Raw genomic sequence first — 16655 nt, 5'->3', positions numbered from 1 at the left:
TTCTCTCTTGGAAGGCCTCAATCAAAAGCCTCTGATTGTAAATGAAGTATTTCCAGGTATACCTCCATTGTAGTGTTCATGAAAGCAAATGCCCAGCAGACATAGCAGAGCTGATAGAAAGGTTCAAAAAAACCTTTATTCAAATATTCAGCTAGGCATGTAACGTGAGAGAAGGGCAGGTTTCAACGTGGCTGCCTCTGATGAACTCCTGATCATATTCCAGCTGAAATTTCGTCATTTACATCAAGCGGTGAGGCCAGTATGGGCACTAAATAAGCAGACACAGCAAATCATGAACTGGTGAAAAATGAAATACATAAAAATTTCTTAATCCATCTTCTGATTTTGAGTTCCTTCAGCTAAACTGTCAAACTTTAGTGTCTTCTGCATTTCCCCCCCCCCGTTCCAACTGAATGGCTCCCAGTGCTTTGTGTAGGATAAAAGGTCGGCTTGGCCAATTTCTTTTTATGCTCCATGCATATTTTGAACTTGATTGTAAATACCTGAAGACCGCTTATACTTCATCTGTCCTATCTGGATAGGTGCAACTATGATCTATACTCTTAATGAATCAAAGCAGCATCACTGAACCTCAGCCTCTCACTCCAAGCTCACATTATTAATCCTTATGTGTGATTTGAACTCAGGCTATCAGAGATCAGGAAGCCAAAGCACTAAAGGTGATGCATTAGTATATTGAACTGCGATGTTGCCAAGACAGTGCATTTTAGGATCTATTCCAATTTAAACCATGAGCAATCAATTTCCAGGTGGTAGGCAGGGAGTCGGATATGGGATATTCACTCCCAAGCAAACAGAGAGGAAGCAGAAGAGAAAATGACATCATTGAGGCTCCCGGTGTGGCTGGACAATATGTTTGTTTGTGGAAAAGCACAGCATTACTGTAGCCTATTTATTATTAAGGAAAGTGCTTTCATCTATTGATGATATCTAGAAACAGTGAGCAGAAGAAACACCAAGTAATGGATGAACAAGGGAAATGAATCTGCAGTCTGCAAGGGGGGGTAACATCTGCAATGATTTCAGTTAGACGCTAGATGAGGTGCTCGGGAAAACGTTCTTCTGCCTTTTAGCTTAAAAACCACCCCCAAGCCCAGGCTTCCACAACTTGAGTGACTTCCGCTGTTTTATAGCATTATGCTTGCATGGGCAAATCCTGCCCCTGCCTCCCCTATCCACTGGCGACAAGACCCCCGACAATGCTCCTGGTGAATTATTGTGGAAGAAGAAAGGGGGGTTTCACTTTGTCTGAGGTACAGTCCAGACCCACCTAGGCTCGAAGGTTTGCATATACAGACGTTTGTGGGTGAGGCAAGAGAATCAGTGAGTAGTTCCTCCAGTTCTTCCTTCCCTCCCTGCACACATGGAGGAGGTGTCGTAGGCCTAGTGGGCAGGAGTAGCCTCCACCAAGTGTCTCCAGAGGAGACCTTCCCTGGAGATCTCCCTGAATGCTCAGGCTGGATGCCAGTTCCTAGATTTCCTACAAGGTACAGAGTAATGAGGCGTTTTTAAAATAAGCAATAATGTAAAATGTTTTGTCTTTCCTCAGTGGAGCTTTTGAAATGTTGACACCCCACTAGCTGAATCCAGTTACTCTGTCATTTCCACTTCTTGCAAAACAAAGAAATCTGTTTTAGGTTTCATGAAATCCCACATGTTACTGTGACTAATTCAGACCCCATTTCATTCGGAGGACTGCAAAGTCTTTATGACAATCTCATGCCATTCTGAATGTAGTGAAAATCGTGTGTTTAATTATCTTCTTTAATAATTCCGTGACATATAATTTATTAAACAGTTTCCATATTTGTAAACAAAATCAGACCTACAAATATGCAAAGACAGTTGCACTTCCTGGCTAAATAAGGGCAGACAAAGAGCTCTAATGATGCACCAAAAAACGCTAACCAAAAATATACTATTTAAAAAGATCGCCAATTTAATGTTTTTTGTATTTCATTTATCAGCCATGCAGTCGTCATTCTCCTCCCTACCACCATCTGTACACACTTTCCCAATAGACCATCACAGCTGTCCCGTTTCTCACACAAACAGTACCTTTTATATGCTTCCCAACTGTTTTTAATAATTGTTCTGTGCATAGCACTGTACTTCCTTTGTTTTCTTTTTTTAAATACGAAAAAGAGATATAATCCAAACAAACAGGTCATCACAGTGAACAGCCTTCAGTAAAAGAAGGCAATTAAAATGTTAAATGACTTAATGTTCGTTGATCTGACTTAAAATGGCACAGGCTCTCAAGTGTAGCCTCATGTAGGATCGGTATGAGGAAAACCGTTCCTTTCGAAGTTGAAAAGTAAGGGACGGGTTGCTAAAATGCAGTCCAAAGTGAGAGAATTGCTTATTGCCTCCTTACCTCTTCCAGAAATGACTATTATTAATGATAATACATTGTTTTACACTCTTATAGTGCCTTCTTCCTGAGAATCTTCACGCAGAAATACGACGTCAGAAGACATTATTATCCCCGTGCTACAGAGGAGCAAATGGAGACACAGAAAGGTCAAGCTATCATAGGATCATAGGAAAGTGGAGCTGGAAGAGGCCTCAGAAAGTCATCTAGTCCAGCTCCCTGCTTAAGGCAGGATCACCCCTGACTAGATGTTTCCAGCCAAAGCTCTTCAATATTTCCAGGCATGGAGATACTGCAGCTTCTCTAGGTAGCCTGTTCCAAGGCCTGACCACCTTCATAGTCATGAAGTCCCTCCTGATCTCCCACCTAAACTTCCCTTGTGCATCTTGAGGCTGTTGCTCCTCCTAGTCCTCTCCCCTACAGCCATAGAGAAAAGCCCAGCTCCGTCCTGCTACAATCATCCTTCAGGTATTTGAATACTGTTATCTAATCCCCTCCCGGTCTTCCCTTCTCTAGGCTAAATAGCCCTAGTTCTTTCAGCATTTCTTCATAAGTTGCATTTCCCAGGCCCCTGATCATTTTTGTTGCCCTGCACTGGACTCCCTCCAAAAGGTTCATGTCCTTCTCGAAGGGTCAAGCCCAAAATTAAACACAGTACTCCAGGTGGATATCAGCCATCCATTAGTCTTTACTTCCTCCAATCCATTGCTCTAACAGCTAAACTGCACTAACTCCTACCACTAAATGCATTACATGTATACATGGCCTTGCATTTATTGCACAAACTATATGTACACCACAGCACTGAAATGCAGCCAGCACTGGGGAAGGAGGGTAAGTACTGGTGCACAGAGCCCTGTATAGCATTTGAGCAACAAAAAAACCTGGGCCCAGGCCACTTGGACAACTGGTTACATTGGTAGAAGATGCTACGGTATTTTTGAAGTCTGTCAAGGACCATGATACATTCTCCTTCTTTTTGCTGTCATCACTAAATTGCAACGAGGCATACTTGCCCAGGGACTGGAAAAATACTTCACACAGTAAACTTCCTGGAGATGGACCCAAGCAATTAAAATGGGTGAATGGGTAAAGTGACTCTATTAAGAGTCTAACTAATGATTCCACAGGTTCTTGGTGATTCAAAATGTTCTGATCACCAAAATGGCCCTGTCCATAACATACAGGGTGTTTATCTTCCAGTTAAGAAAAACATAGGAATGGTTAAGGCCAAAACAGAAAAACTTTGGGAAAGAGAGGAATCACGGACTCTTCTGCAGAGCTACAGGAATCCAGCTGCCGCAACATCTATGCTGTGGAACAGTCTGTTATGAAATAGCTATTGAGGATCGTGCAGGAAGAATCAGCCACACACCTTCTGATAAGTGAGATGAAAGCCAAGGTTCAGGTTATTAAGGGAAGTACACCGAGCATGACTGTAACTGGACACAATGCTTTGATTTTAAAGAGAATAAAAGAAAGTTAAGTAATGCAGAAGATAAAGGAGCAGAGAAGTATTATGTATTCCTTAGGATCTGTGACCAGACACTGGAAATACAGCAGAATTGAGTTTCTCAGTCACCTATCTGATGAAAAACTTAAGCTGCTGGCCCTGAGAATTATAGGGTAATTCGAAAAAGGGAATTTTGAATTGTTGCTCATCTTGTGTAGGTTTGTATGTTTTACTTCTGCCCACGGGACTCGCCAGCACTTAAGGAAGGGTTGTCCATGCATCCACTTTCATCTTAGACACACGTGCAAGTGATCACCGGAAAATTATTCTTACCCATGGCCAAACCATGCCAGGAGTCCCGTGCAGAGAGAACCGTATGCCCCAGTGGCACCTCACTGATATTAGTGACATAAGTGTGAAAAGAAAAAAGAGCTCATGTGAAACAAGCCTCAGTCTACTTTCCACTGGGCTAAACCACCACAAATGACAGTCTTATTGATGCAAACCATCAACAGAAAGGCCAGGGATTTAAACAGATGTGGAGAATAATTTATCTAGCTCTGAGTTTGGGCACATGGGTGGCACCATGTGGGAGAGTTTTTATGACTCCTGTCCTTGCTATACTTGCTCTACGGACAGAGATCTCCAATCTACCAGGTTATTTCTTCAGAGGCAAAAAAACCTAACTTTTGAGATAAAAAGCTAGTAACAGAAATCATGTATGCAATATACAGGGGTGTAGGTTGTGGCCATGTTGGTCTAAGGACATAGGCAGACAAGGATCTTTGGGTGAATCTGATACCTTTTATTAGACCAACTTAAATAGTTGGGAAAATATTTTTAGGTTTAAAAACCCTTGGTTGGGCTGAGGAAGTCTCTGCAGTTGGTGTGTGCTCTTCCTGGCTGGAATGAATAGTAAAGAAGCCAGAGGCTGGGCTGGGAGACATGCAAGACAGGCAGTCATATATGTACTCCACTCTATAAACAAATCCTCAGATTTCTACCCGAAACTTTTCTGCAGAATAAATAGCTAGTGTTTACTATGTCTGTACATATCTTTCACAAAGCCCATAACATTTGAGGAAACAGTATGACGGGGGGTGTATATCTTCACAACAGCAGCTACCCACCTACATTTATATATATAAAAAAACCAATGAATGCAGATTTGAAGCACCAATAAATACTTTTGTCACAACAACTAATATGTCAGTTGAAATCAGCTGTCCTTTACAGGGAACAAAGACACCTTGAGCAGGAAAATCAAAATACCACCTCCTACCTACCTCCCCATGTTCTTTCCCCTGTATCCTGCTTTTCAGACGTCAGTTAAATTTGCAAATATAAACTGTTACCAGCTCCAGGATGTTTCAGATGGGAACAGATCCACTGACAAGAACAGAGCTACCTTGTTGTACAAGAACTAGGGATCTAACATCCTGAGTATCCAACCAATGTTAAAACTGACCCATGTATACTCATGAAGTTTTAAAATAAAATTATGCAGGGATTTACCCTCTAGCGAGATAAAACATATAAGCAGGTCCATCTAATATTTCAGTGGAGTCCTTGTCACATCAGGAAAGGCCTTCATCTCTGCACAATTAAACATTGCAGAGACTCTCTGTCCCCAACAGGGATGACAACAATAGTGTTCTGCTCAAAGAGTCTGTTCTTATAATTTACTTGAAATGACTTTGTTTAAAGATAGAAAAATCTACCTCTTCTAAAGAGTCCACTGGAATTAAATTTAAATTTTACCGAAATGTCTAGCAACATTCAGGGATTTCACCACTATTCTTCCATTCTGAACTCTAATGCTCTTGCATGCTGCTCTAGCAAAAAAGGTAGTGAACTCAGGGTGAACCATACTCAACATCAAGTTTTTGTGCAATAACTTATTTGAAATGTTTGCCTTGACAATCACACGGCAAGATTAGACTTTCCCTTTCATACCTCTGCAGAGGTTCACCCCATTTTCCTTTTATGTTTTACAATATATTTTTCAATGCATATGTCAGCCTTAAATGCAGAAATATTCAAGGGCCATCACAAAGCCTTGGCCCCTCAGTACTGGCAGCTTATTCAAAGACCAATTAAAAAGGCTAAAATTGACTATGCAATAAAGCTCTCTCAATGTTTCAATCTGCATTTAATTTCTTCGTAAGGATTGTCCTGGACTTTCTTCCTGCAACCTACACCATACTGTTCACAGTATCTGTGCTGCTCCGGCAAGCCTTCCATTCCCCACTAGCAGAGTATATCAATGGCCTCAGGCCAGAGTTTCCTTTAGGACATCTATAGGTTGAGGGTTTCTCACCCATGCCTCCACAGGAGACACTCCTCACAAACTGACAAACACATTCCTGCACCTAGTATTGTGTGCAAGGTGCACACTTCCCAATGCAATCCCAATGGATGTTCCAGGTCAGTGACTAACACAGGAGGACAACAGTGTGACTGAAGAAGACATGCAGGCCACAAAGAATGATCATCGCATAATAGTCCTAGCTTAGCTATCAAAGTGACAGGCTTATTATAAATAAGATGGACGAATGGATGGATGGATCCAAAGAGCAGGAGTAATTGTCCTGGCTACATCACTATGGCCACTATAAGTAACAGATGTAGCACGGTCAAGATGCTTTTCTCATCTCACATAAAACCTACTGGCATACAGTGGCTATCCTAAGATTCACTGACAGTATGCCCGGCTACAAGAGCTACTTGTTTTCCATGTATACTTTTCTGTCCTAAGTGAAGCTCAGGGCCCTTTGAATCATGTCTCTATTATTTTAATGGTTTAGAGCCATAGACTCCATGTGTGCAGCTCCCGATGCCTTCAGAAACACTTCTGAGTAAGAATGAACTGGAGGCCTGAGTCCAACACAAGTCTATCTGCAAGAGCCACCCTAAATGAGATCAGACAAATAATAGAGCTGTTGCCTGTCAAATTACAGACTCGCTATTTCATTTTATTCTATCTCTGCATGGTTCAAGCAAAAGATGTTTTTCTGAGTTGTTTTCTTATACGTAAAAACATCTCCTTGTGGGATGTCATCCAAAAATTGAGGGCACCGCCAAAGTTATCATCAGCCACCAAATAACCCCATCGCTGCTATTTCATCATAATCAACTCACCTAGTCGAATTATACTACTTTCAGAATCCACCAATTGATAATTTTGTGACTGGCTACAGAGACATCTCACCCAATAACACAAACATGCTGAAACATCCAATCATATTCTGGCACACATGCAAAAAAACCCATGGCAACAAAGACGACAGCTTGCCAATGGCAGCTGCTGCACGCACACACAAAATTAAACTATATTCTTCTGAAAAGGGATATTATTATGGCATTTGTTTCCCTCCACCCACCACCTTGGGATTACAAAATAAGGGAGAAAATAGCCAATATATACTAGACACTGCTGTAGATAGACAGACAGACAGAAAGGCCGCATTCAGACGTGCAGGCATGTACAGTTTGTGGTGCCACGAACCTCTTTGCAGAAACACAAACTGCATGCCCGGGATGTTAAAATGTGACCCGCACTGCAAATTTGCAGTGTGGGGCAAATTTTGCTACCAGGAAATCCTGGTAGAAAAAAAATAAAATGGTCAAGAAAAAAGCGGCGCAGTGCACACAACACAAGCATGCACCAGCAGACAGAGGGTTCGTTCTCCAGGGAGATGCTCTCTGCCAGCCACAGCTTCTCCGTTCCTTTGGTTGCACCCTGGCTCCTCCAGCCAGGAGGTGGGAGGAGTGGGGAAAGGGCAGTTTGCCTGAAGCTGGGCAATCCATCCCCCACCAAAGCACACATGCAGGGGCATGTGCTGCAGCAAAAAGTAGCGGCACAAATTTTTGCCACTGCAATGCATGCTCCTGCATGTGGGGATGCTCCCAAAGGGTGTGTCCCCATGAGTGGGAACGTGTGTTTCCCTGGGGACAAACAGCAGTGGTACATACGTGTGCTGCTGCTACTTGTCCCTGGGAAATGCCATGCACGCTCCGGCGCATGGCACATTGCCCTGAGTGGGTAGGGGAGGCTAGGGCCAACAACTCTGCTCACCCCAGCCGCCTTACCTGGAGTCCTGGGGGCCTCTGGGAGCTGTAGCAGTGCAAATCCTGAAGCAGGGAGCCTGGCTGGCAGCTGGAGCATGGCTCTAGATGGCCACGCTCTGGTTTTGGGCGGCATATGCTGCCACCACATGTGCCACCCAACTTTTTTTTTAGGCACATGTTTTTTTGATCCCAGGGTCAAAAAAACTCCCCATGCTGCAAATCAGCAGTGCTTGTTGGACCCGCCCAGAGTTTACTTGAACTGTCATGAGGAGCAAAGGTTCATGAGAGTGGGTCCAATGGAGGATTAGAGCTGGAACAAGCCTAAAAATGTTCACCCAAAGCCAGTTATACTTTATATGCAGGTAAAATTTTCAGTTTCTTTATTTTATTACTATCAGCAGTGGCAGATGAGTGGATTTTGTGGCAAGGCTGATAAATTTCCATGATAGTATTGCAAGGCTGACTTTTGAATATAACACAAATATGCAAATACATGTATATTACCGTATGTATTATCTGTTGACATTTATCTTCACTTTCCTTCCCTTGTGAAGCACTATCTGGTCCCTCACATGCAGTTATGTAACTCACAAGTTATCAGTCTCCTCACTTGTGAAGATAAATGTCATATCAGACCTCTGACATCATGTATTCTCCAAGTAATTATTTTGGATATCATAAGAGTTAGACAGGGTGCACAATAAAATTAAAAAGTAGAAAGCAAGGTTAATAAGATTATCGTGTTGCTATAATAGGTAATGCATTTTGCAGTATATCCTCAGATCTGCCCTCTCAAAACATAATTAAATGACCATGTTTTATATTTTAAAGGACTGCAGACCTACAGTATATTATCCTTACCCGATATGCTAATCACTTTCTGCTCCAAAAGCATGTAGTTGCATGATGCTTTTTGAACCTATGTGAAAAACTAAACTCAAGTATAGGTTCTGACATTTTTCGTTCAAACTACAAAAAACTTGGAAAACAGCACAGATTTCACCCATCTCATTTCTATTCTATTCATCCTACGTCACCTTGTGATAAAGGAGCCGCCATGAAAGTGACCTACTGTCCCTTTCAAAAGTGGCTGTGCTGCTGGGCTCATTACCTGGATCAGGATGATGGCTCCAGTCTCTTGTTTTGTCCTAACTTTTGATGAGTCAAAGGCTGTTCTCGTTTAACATGGATTTGCCTTTGTGTTTGTTTTGGGTCTCCACAGAATTGCATCAGGGTCTACTGTCCATCACGCGTGGGATCAGGGAGGAATTTTCTCTTTTGGTAGACTGATCCACCTGATCAACTTTCCTGATGTGGCCTGGGGGTCTTCCCCTTCTTTGTTCAGTTCTGTCATTGGGACTAAGCTTCATGCCCAAGGTGCTCTCAGGAGCTTATTTTTAGTAGAGTCTTGGTAAAAGTCAATACTGCAAGTTATATGAGAGCCTCTTGCAATTAAACAGTAATGCCAGTGGTCTATAACGAGTTTCTCTGGCCCCAGAGGGTGTTGCTGGGACAGTTACATTAGAGGGTGTGGGGAAAAGACTCCCACTGAGCTGCACATTGGTTCCTTTCATAAAGGTAGCAAGGGCGTCCCATACTGTATCCCAGTGGCCTGGTTGGCAAAATGGGACTGCAAGGATTTTGTGCAACAGGTATTTTACTCTGCAGTATAATTCATATTTCAGTAAAATTGCAGCACGCGTCTTTAAACCACAGCAAATGCGTCTGAGCCTTTATGTAGGTGTAGAGCAGAGGCATAAGATAGCACATAGCAGTAACGTTTTTCTTGACTGGCCATACAAATCATTTACTTCTGTCTAACTTTACCACTTCAAAGACGTTTCCAAAGGTAGACCTTAAAGGCACAAATCTTCAGGTAGCCTTCGCCAGGAACATGCACCATCTGAAAGGGCATCCAGTTTTCACAGGCAAAGTCCCACATTTGCTCATGAAAATCAGAACTCAGCAGTTTATTGAACCTTTGGGTTTTGGTATGCACAAAACAGATGCACATTTTATTGAGGATAGCTATCAACTCAGCCCCAAAATGTTAATTTGCCTTAAGATGGTCAAACCCTACTATTCAACATGTAAGCGTGACTTCTGCTGGCTACATCTATGAAGAGACTTGAGCTCAAGCAGCCAGTCACCCTTGCTAGCTCCATTTAATATAATGGAGTTACACCAGGTACGAATATTGCCCCAAAGTACAAGGAACTAATCAAAATTAACTTACTCAGACAGAACTCCCATTGAAATCAGTAGTTGTTGTGGGTATTCTGCCACTTTGAAAATCAGTTCATTTAGTTAAATGCCACAATATGAATTGGCACCGTAGGTTGGAAAAATCTGGCTTATGTTAAAAACTGGCCTGGAGAGTCTGTACCAAGAAAATTACAGCCTCACACTGCAAAACCTTTGCAGTTGAACTGCATCAACCTCTCTGTTTGTATAACGCTTTACACGAGGCAGTAACACTGGATGCTACCGTAAGACAAATATTAAGTAATAGTAATTAAACAAGTGAAATGAATGAACAAAGAGCACCACGCAAGAGAAAAGGGTTACTTTGGTTAAAAAATACACTTCCTATTTTACAAAGACCCCCCCCCCACCTCCCTAAAGCTCTATCATAAGTGAAGCTTCAGAGTCAACTGCTATGAGAGCGATAAAACAAGTGGCCTTGCACTACAATCTGCACAATCCCATCCCTCCAACCTAATATAATTACTTCATATTGGGAGATACATCCACAACTGCAGCCGACAGGGCTACTAGAGGCAGCAGTGCTCAGTATACAGAAGGAATCCTTCAGCCTTGAATTTTTCACAGCCTCCAGCTCGAAACGGCCCCTAGCTATTGAACTTTGGGGCATGCTGCAAAGAACATCTATTTGCTAGTGCTCTGGGGAAGGGTTGAGGGTGTGGGAAGTGGTGAGGTTGGCTTTATTTTGCTGCTTTGAATTACTGGCTGGTTATGTTAATTTAATTTGGTTGTGTGTGGGTTTTATTATGCTGCTGGGCAGTTATTCTTGTGAGGATTGTTCTTTTAAATAATTGTAAGGACACAAGAAGCTGAGGATGGCTGTCCCCTCCTTCACATTTAAATCAAAAGTAGCAATAAAGAAGCATCGTCATAAATATTGGCATTTGTGAACAATTAGAATTTCCACTGCTGCTTTGCACGGCTTGAAAAGCTGACACGATGTTCTGGGTCCTCGAGAAGCAGCTTTGAGGCCTCAACCAAGTGAAACATTCAGCCCCGCTGTGTACAGCAGTGACCACAACAAAGATTGTGGTTTCTCCCACACTCGCCTTAAATAGATTTAAATTAATGCTATTCATCATTGGGTGGAAAAGAAGGGAAATATAAAAGTGCAGCAACTGTAGACAAGCCAGCAGTGTTGGGTAATTTTCTTACCGATAGGCAAACCTCACAGCTCCATATGTGCTGACCTCCATTTAAAGACTCCTCTTTAAATGAGGAGCCACAGGGTCTACTGTCCTACTCCAGACCACTTCTGCTTGTGGATTAAGACACGTATGTAATATTATGGGAACAGAAATCACCTGGAAAACATTCTAAACATACTAAAAGCATATTTAGCCAGTGATTACTTGTTGTTGTTGTTGTTGGAGAACAGAGAAAGCTAAACCACGTGATTGAACTTCTGCCAGTGGTTCATGATATAGCAGAGTCACAAGTTCCACTATAGTTAGGGTTAGAATTAACACAGATACCTATCTTCTCAATTACAACAGCGCAGGGGAAGCAGTTGTCCCAGCCTAAATCCTGCTTCTGTCAACTACGGTTACTACTGCAAAGAGCAGTCTGATCCCACTTCCCAAGCAGAATCTCGTGATAAAGATATATATCTCTCTGCACCGCGCAGGGTATGTAGATGGGTGTGTGACCGGAGCGTGCGTGCATGGTAAATGCATGGGTATAAATCAAGGGTATCCAAAAACTTTGGTTTTGTACTCCATATTCAGCTAGGAAACCCGGCTGCAAGGATTTAAGTTTTCAGTCCTTTTTTAATGAGACCCTTTTATGGGTTGGACATGACACAAGATCTGGTACTCTTTGATAACAGGATGACTTTGTAATGACTACATCTCACATAATCGTTAACCCACAAATATCGGTGGCAGAGGGTCATACCAAACAAATAAACACTCAGATGTCAAAGTTATCTGAATATTGCAATATCCATGTTCTTCTGGATCTCCATATGTAATCCAGTATATACGCGGTGTAGAAAACACTTCCTGCAAGGCTTTTTAAAGAGTGAACGTAATCTGCATTTTTAAAGTACTGCACATGTATTATTAACATCCTGCTTCATGAAAAAAACGTTTAAGATTGCTTTGATATAAGGCTGGACGATGACAGCCATATATTAGAAGCAGATTTTCAGAAGTTTTATAGTGAGGGTAAATAAATGCTTTAGAAATCTCCAGGTACATACACAAGCTGCATATATGTTACATATTAACTACATGGCAGAGATGCTGCTCTGAAATGTGGCCCTTTTTTAATGCCATTATACACGCAGCTAACGAGCATTTGGGATGAATCTTGGGAGCAAAAAAACCCTACTGATCTTACACCTGCTCTTTAGCAGTGGGAAGTGAGTTCTCAATCTGTTAACGTGACCATCTGGCCAATCTGCATATCCTGGCTATCTGGATTACTGTACGATGGAATGGCAATACCGTAACCAAAATAAAACCAAAATGCGTCAAAACCTAGCATTTTGGGCTAAATGAAATAATAGAAATGCTGCATCAGAACAAAACAAGAATGTAATCTAAATAATTAAAAATGAGCCTGCTTTACAATGTAATTAAGTAAACAATATGGTGTATGTAATGTGGTAATCAGCAATGCCTTATACAGGAAAACATTATACTTTTGTAAAGCAGGTATCAGGAGTTTCAAGATGCTGCAACAGCTCTTTTCGTGATGTACAGTATTGTTAGAACACCCCTCACATCACTGCTACATACTGAATTGACTGAAGCTATTAACAGGATTAATGCAGCAACAATCAATAACAATTGTACTAAAAGATTACAGTGCAAGTGTTACGTACCTTTCTGACTTGGAACTAAAAGACACTTACACTGGTATTTTGACTATATGAGACTATTTTAATTCTGGCTGGTATTTACATAATTTCAATCGATATGCCTTTGTTATGATCTAAGTATAAATATTTAAAATACACTAATTACAGCATAAAATGAGTCTACTTTAAGTTCAAGGTCACATGTACCTACTATTACATAGTCAGTTATCCACAGAACATATTCCAATGCTAAGTAAATTTTCAGAGTCACAAAAATATGCCAGACTTCCTATTTCAGCTTTGGCTTCAGTTCTGAATAGTATCAGAACCAGTAAAACAGTCTTATTTAAACAAAATGCTAACCCCAGACTTTATTTAAACTTAGAAATTTTAAATGCCCTGCAGGATTAGGCAATGTTGTCCCTCTAACATCTCACTAGCTTTAATTCTTGCCTAGAACGGTTAATAACATCTATCAGGAAAAAAAATTCAAGCATTGTATTATCCCTTTCTGGCCTGTAATCTAGCTTTGTCCACTAAGAAAGTCTCTAAAAACTGTGACCTTTCACAAAATTTAATTACTTCAATGGAGAATCTTTTCTACAATCTGATCACATTAGCAGAAGTAACTCCAAAGCAGTATAAAACTCAAGAAAGTTCTCGGTTGAATGCCTACTAATGAACAAAGGTTAACTTTATCTAAAAGGTCAACTGCCTGGTGGCTTAGGTTATGACCTTAACAACTTAAATTGTGACCTCGCCACGTGCCTGGTATATTGTAGATTCTGATACAGATCATCTGGTTTGGGACTGGCCATAAATTAGCTTTACTGTTATACTCCCACAAAGAAAACGGTTTGCCACAATGGTTTCCAAGTTGTCATTTGATACATGTGCAGAAGAAGTGAAAACTAAAAAGCAAACCCAAGTGAAGGAGAGGAGAATGCTGTCTGCTTTTGCTTAAACAGATTTAAAACAGCAAATTAGGACTGAAGCTGTAAATTTTTTGGTTGCTCTCTAATTCCTGAAGCAGCATTGTTCATTATTTTCTCACAAAAATGGCATGTAGTCCGTGTATTTGCATATTTTAGTTTTCTTGTTTTATACAGTTCTTAAAGAAAATAATTCATTTCTGTGGCTCTGTAAGAAATGTTATTTAAATCTGTGCACATGTGTTCTCTTACAGATGATAGTGTCCGACTGGAAAAAAAGCCTGGATTCAAAGCAATAATTATCGTACATGTTTAGAAGGAAAGGAACATCTCACTGTTAAAGTCATCGAAAATAAGGCATATTGGAACAGAATCCAAAAAGAAAAAAAAAAGAAGATGAAGAAGCAGCAAGCACTATGGGTGAAAAGGCCACAATGGTTTTGGCACATATCTTAAAGCACGTTTCAGAGTCTGTGCCTCCTGCCAATACTGGCAACTTCTCAAAACTTTTAAGGAGGTAAAAACATTGTTTAGTGTTTACAAATCTTCTGTACTATAGCAGATGCTTGTCAAATCAGCTATATGTAAGTTGACCAACCTACCTAATATTTGTATTGGCAGCTTCCTCATCATAAATAACAGGTCTGTAAGACTCTGAAACCGTCTGAAATATTTTGAGACAAAAGGACCCTTAATATTTTCTTTTGTAATTCTCCTGTTGCACACACAGCACAAGCTGCCATGACTGCGGGTCTGTGGGAACCAATGACCGTCAGCTTGGCCGGTGTTCCAGTGTAAAAAGAATTGTGGGATACACCCGGGTTTAAAAATTTTTAAAAGGTAGCTTTATCTATGATGCTTTCATCATGCCTATCGGAAGGATAAAAATCATGATTTTACTTTACTACATAAATATCGTTGTGTTGCACTTGATTAATCTGTTTATTAATAAATCTGGTATCACAAATTACTGCCACAACCATGTATGGCAGTAGGTACAATCAGCAACAAAGGTAAAAATAGCAAATTGTAGAGTTAAAGAGGTTTACCGTTTAAAAGGACCTGAACATGTAACTCAAGAACGATTTTCAAGTCTAGCGTTCAAGTTTCTATGGCAAAGGTTTAGTCCAAAGAACAATTAGCACAACTGTTTTCTGTTTCTGATGAACAGATTAAAAAACAAGAGCTCACAGGGTCTGGACTAGATGTCTTCAAGAAGTTACTTCCAGCCCTACTTTCCTACGGTCACTAGTTGTCAGTCATATCGACATGACATACCACTAATAAAAATACTCAACTTTTAAATATGGGATGTGTGACTCATAATGGAAAAATTAAATCACTTTACACCTCTTTCTATTACTTATACGTGTAGTTTAGCTGTTTGTTTCTCTCTGTCTCCCAGGCACATTCTGCATAACCAGGGCAATGGACTAATAAACCTCTTGAAGTCCCTTCCAGCCCTATGTTTCTATGATCCTGCACACAGGTTGAAACAAGATCACTGGCTTCTGCTGACAAGTTTTGTGCTTTTCGGAAGCTGGCTTTTACTTTATGGAACACAATACTGACTAAACATTAGTGCTGAATGTAAGCCTAATTAATAATAATGCCTAGTTCTTACCCAGCAGTTTTCAAGTAGATCTCAACTGCTTTATAAAGAAAGTCACTATAATTGTCTCCATTTTACAGATGAGGAAACTGAGGTACTGTCACCTTGTCAGACACTGAAAGAGCCAGGAACAAGAACATATCTCCTGCAACCCAGTCCAATGCTCTCTCCATTAAGCCACAAATCAGTACTTCTTATTTTACTATACAACATAATAAATCACCTAGTAAAAAAAACCCTCTTTCCACAATATTTGCCTACATTTCCTGGACCATAAATATGTAGTCGCATCTAATTGCAAAATAAATTCCACAGGTTATCTGTGTAAAATACCACAACGATGCCCAAAGATACTTTCCAACCTCAGAATATACTTGTAAAACTTACTGAAATGACACTGTGCATCCTAAGTTTGAATGGCTTTATTGAATGAATCTTTTGGATAGTCAGCGATCTTTATAGATCCGAGATAATATTAGAAAATAGATATAGTCTCTGGTTTTTATTTTAATAATACGAAATGTATCTATATTTAGTTTCTATTGATAAGATTCCACCATCTTCTCTTTGCTTCACTCCTTTTCCAACTCTCTCTGACCCCATGGCTTAAGTAACTGCTCAGAAAGAAATCCAGTGAGATCGGTAGATGTGTCAATACATAAAGTCAACAAGTTACAAATACCTGGGCCTAACATTTCATGAACAACAACTTATCTACAACAAGATGATTACAAAATAAATGCAACAGAACAGCATTTTATCCTGCTGCTGAATATATTCATATTCACAATCTAGGCAGGTTTTGCATTGGAGTCACAAAAGTACCAAATTTCACAACATGCCTTTCTGCTCTCCTGAATGTAACATTATCAAAATCAAAAATCAATTCTCAGAACTGGTCAGCTGCCACGTCATTTCTTTATGACACTCTAGTTATTTCTTTTAACGCTGATCTTTTTTCACCAGTTGATTACACGGATGGGAATTTTTTTTAAACCATACTTTGCACCAGCCAGATTCGTGTGACTTGTTTCTTTTACACTTTGGGCCCAAATCTGTAAGACGTGGCACAGGTCCCCCCATACGTATCGATAGGAATCGAGGGCACTCAGCGCCTCTTA

The 16655-nt window shown here is 40.6% G+C and overlaps 1 protein-coding gene across 6 annotated transcripts in view; it reads right to left on the bottom strand.

The window, feature by feature from the left end:
• Window positions 1-16655, bottom strand: part of NFIA (nuclear factor I A) — a 310278-nt gene that overhangs the window by 281222 nt on the left and 12401 nt on the right. The window lies entirely within an intron of this gene.

Source organism: Alligator mississippiensis, chromosome 5 (assembly GCF_030867095.1).
Source record: "Alligator mississippiensis isolate rAllMis1 chromosome 5, rAllMis1, whole genome shotgun sequence".
NCBI classification, from domain to species: Eukaryota; Metazoa; Chordata; order Crocodylia; family Alligatoridae; genus Alligator; species Alligator mississippiensis.
Note: the sequence above shows the minus strand (reverse complement) of the source record. Positions and strands in the feature narration are given on the sequence as shown.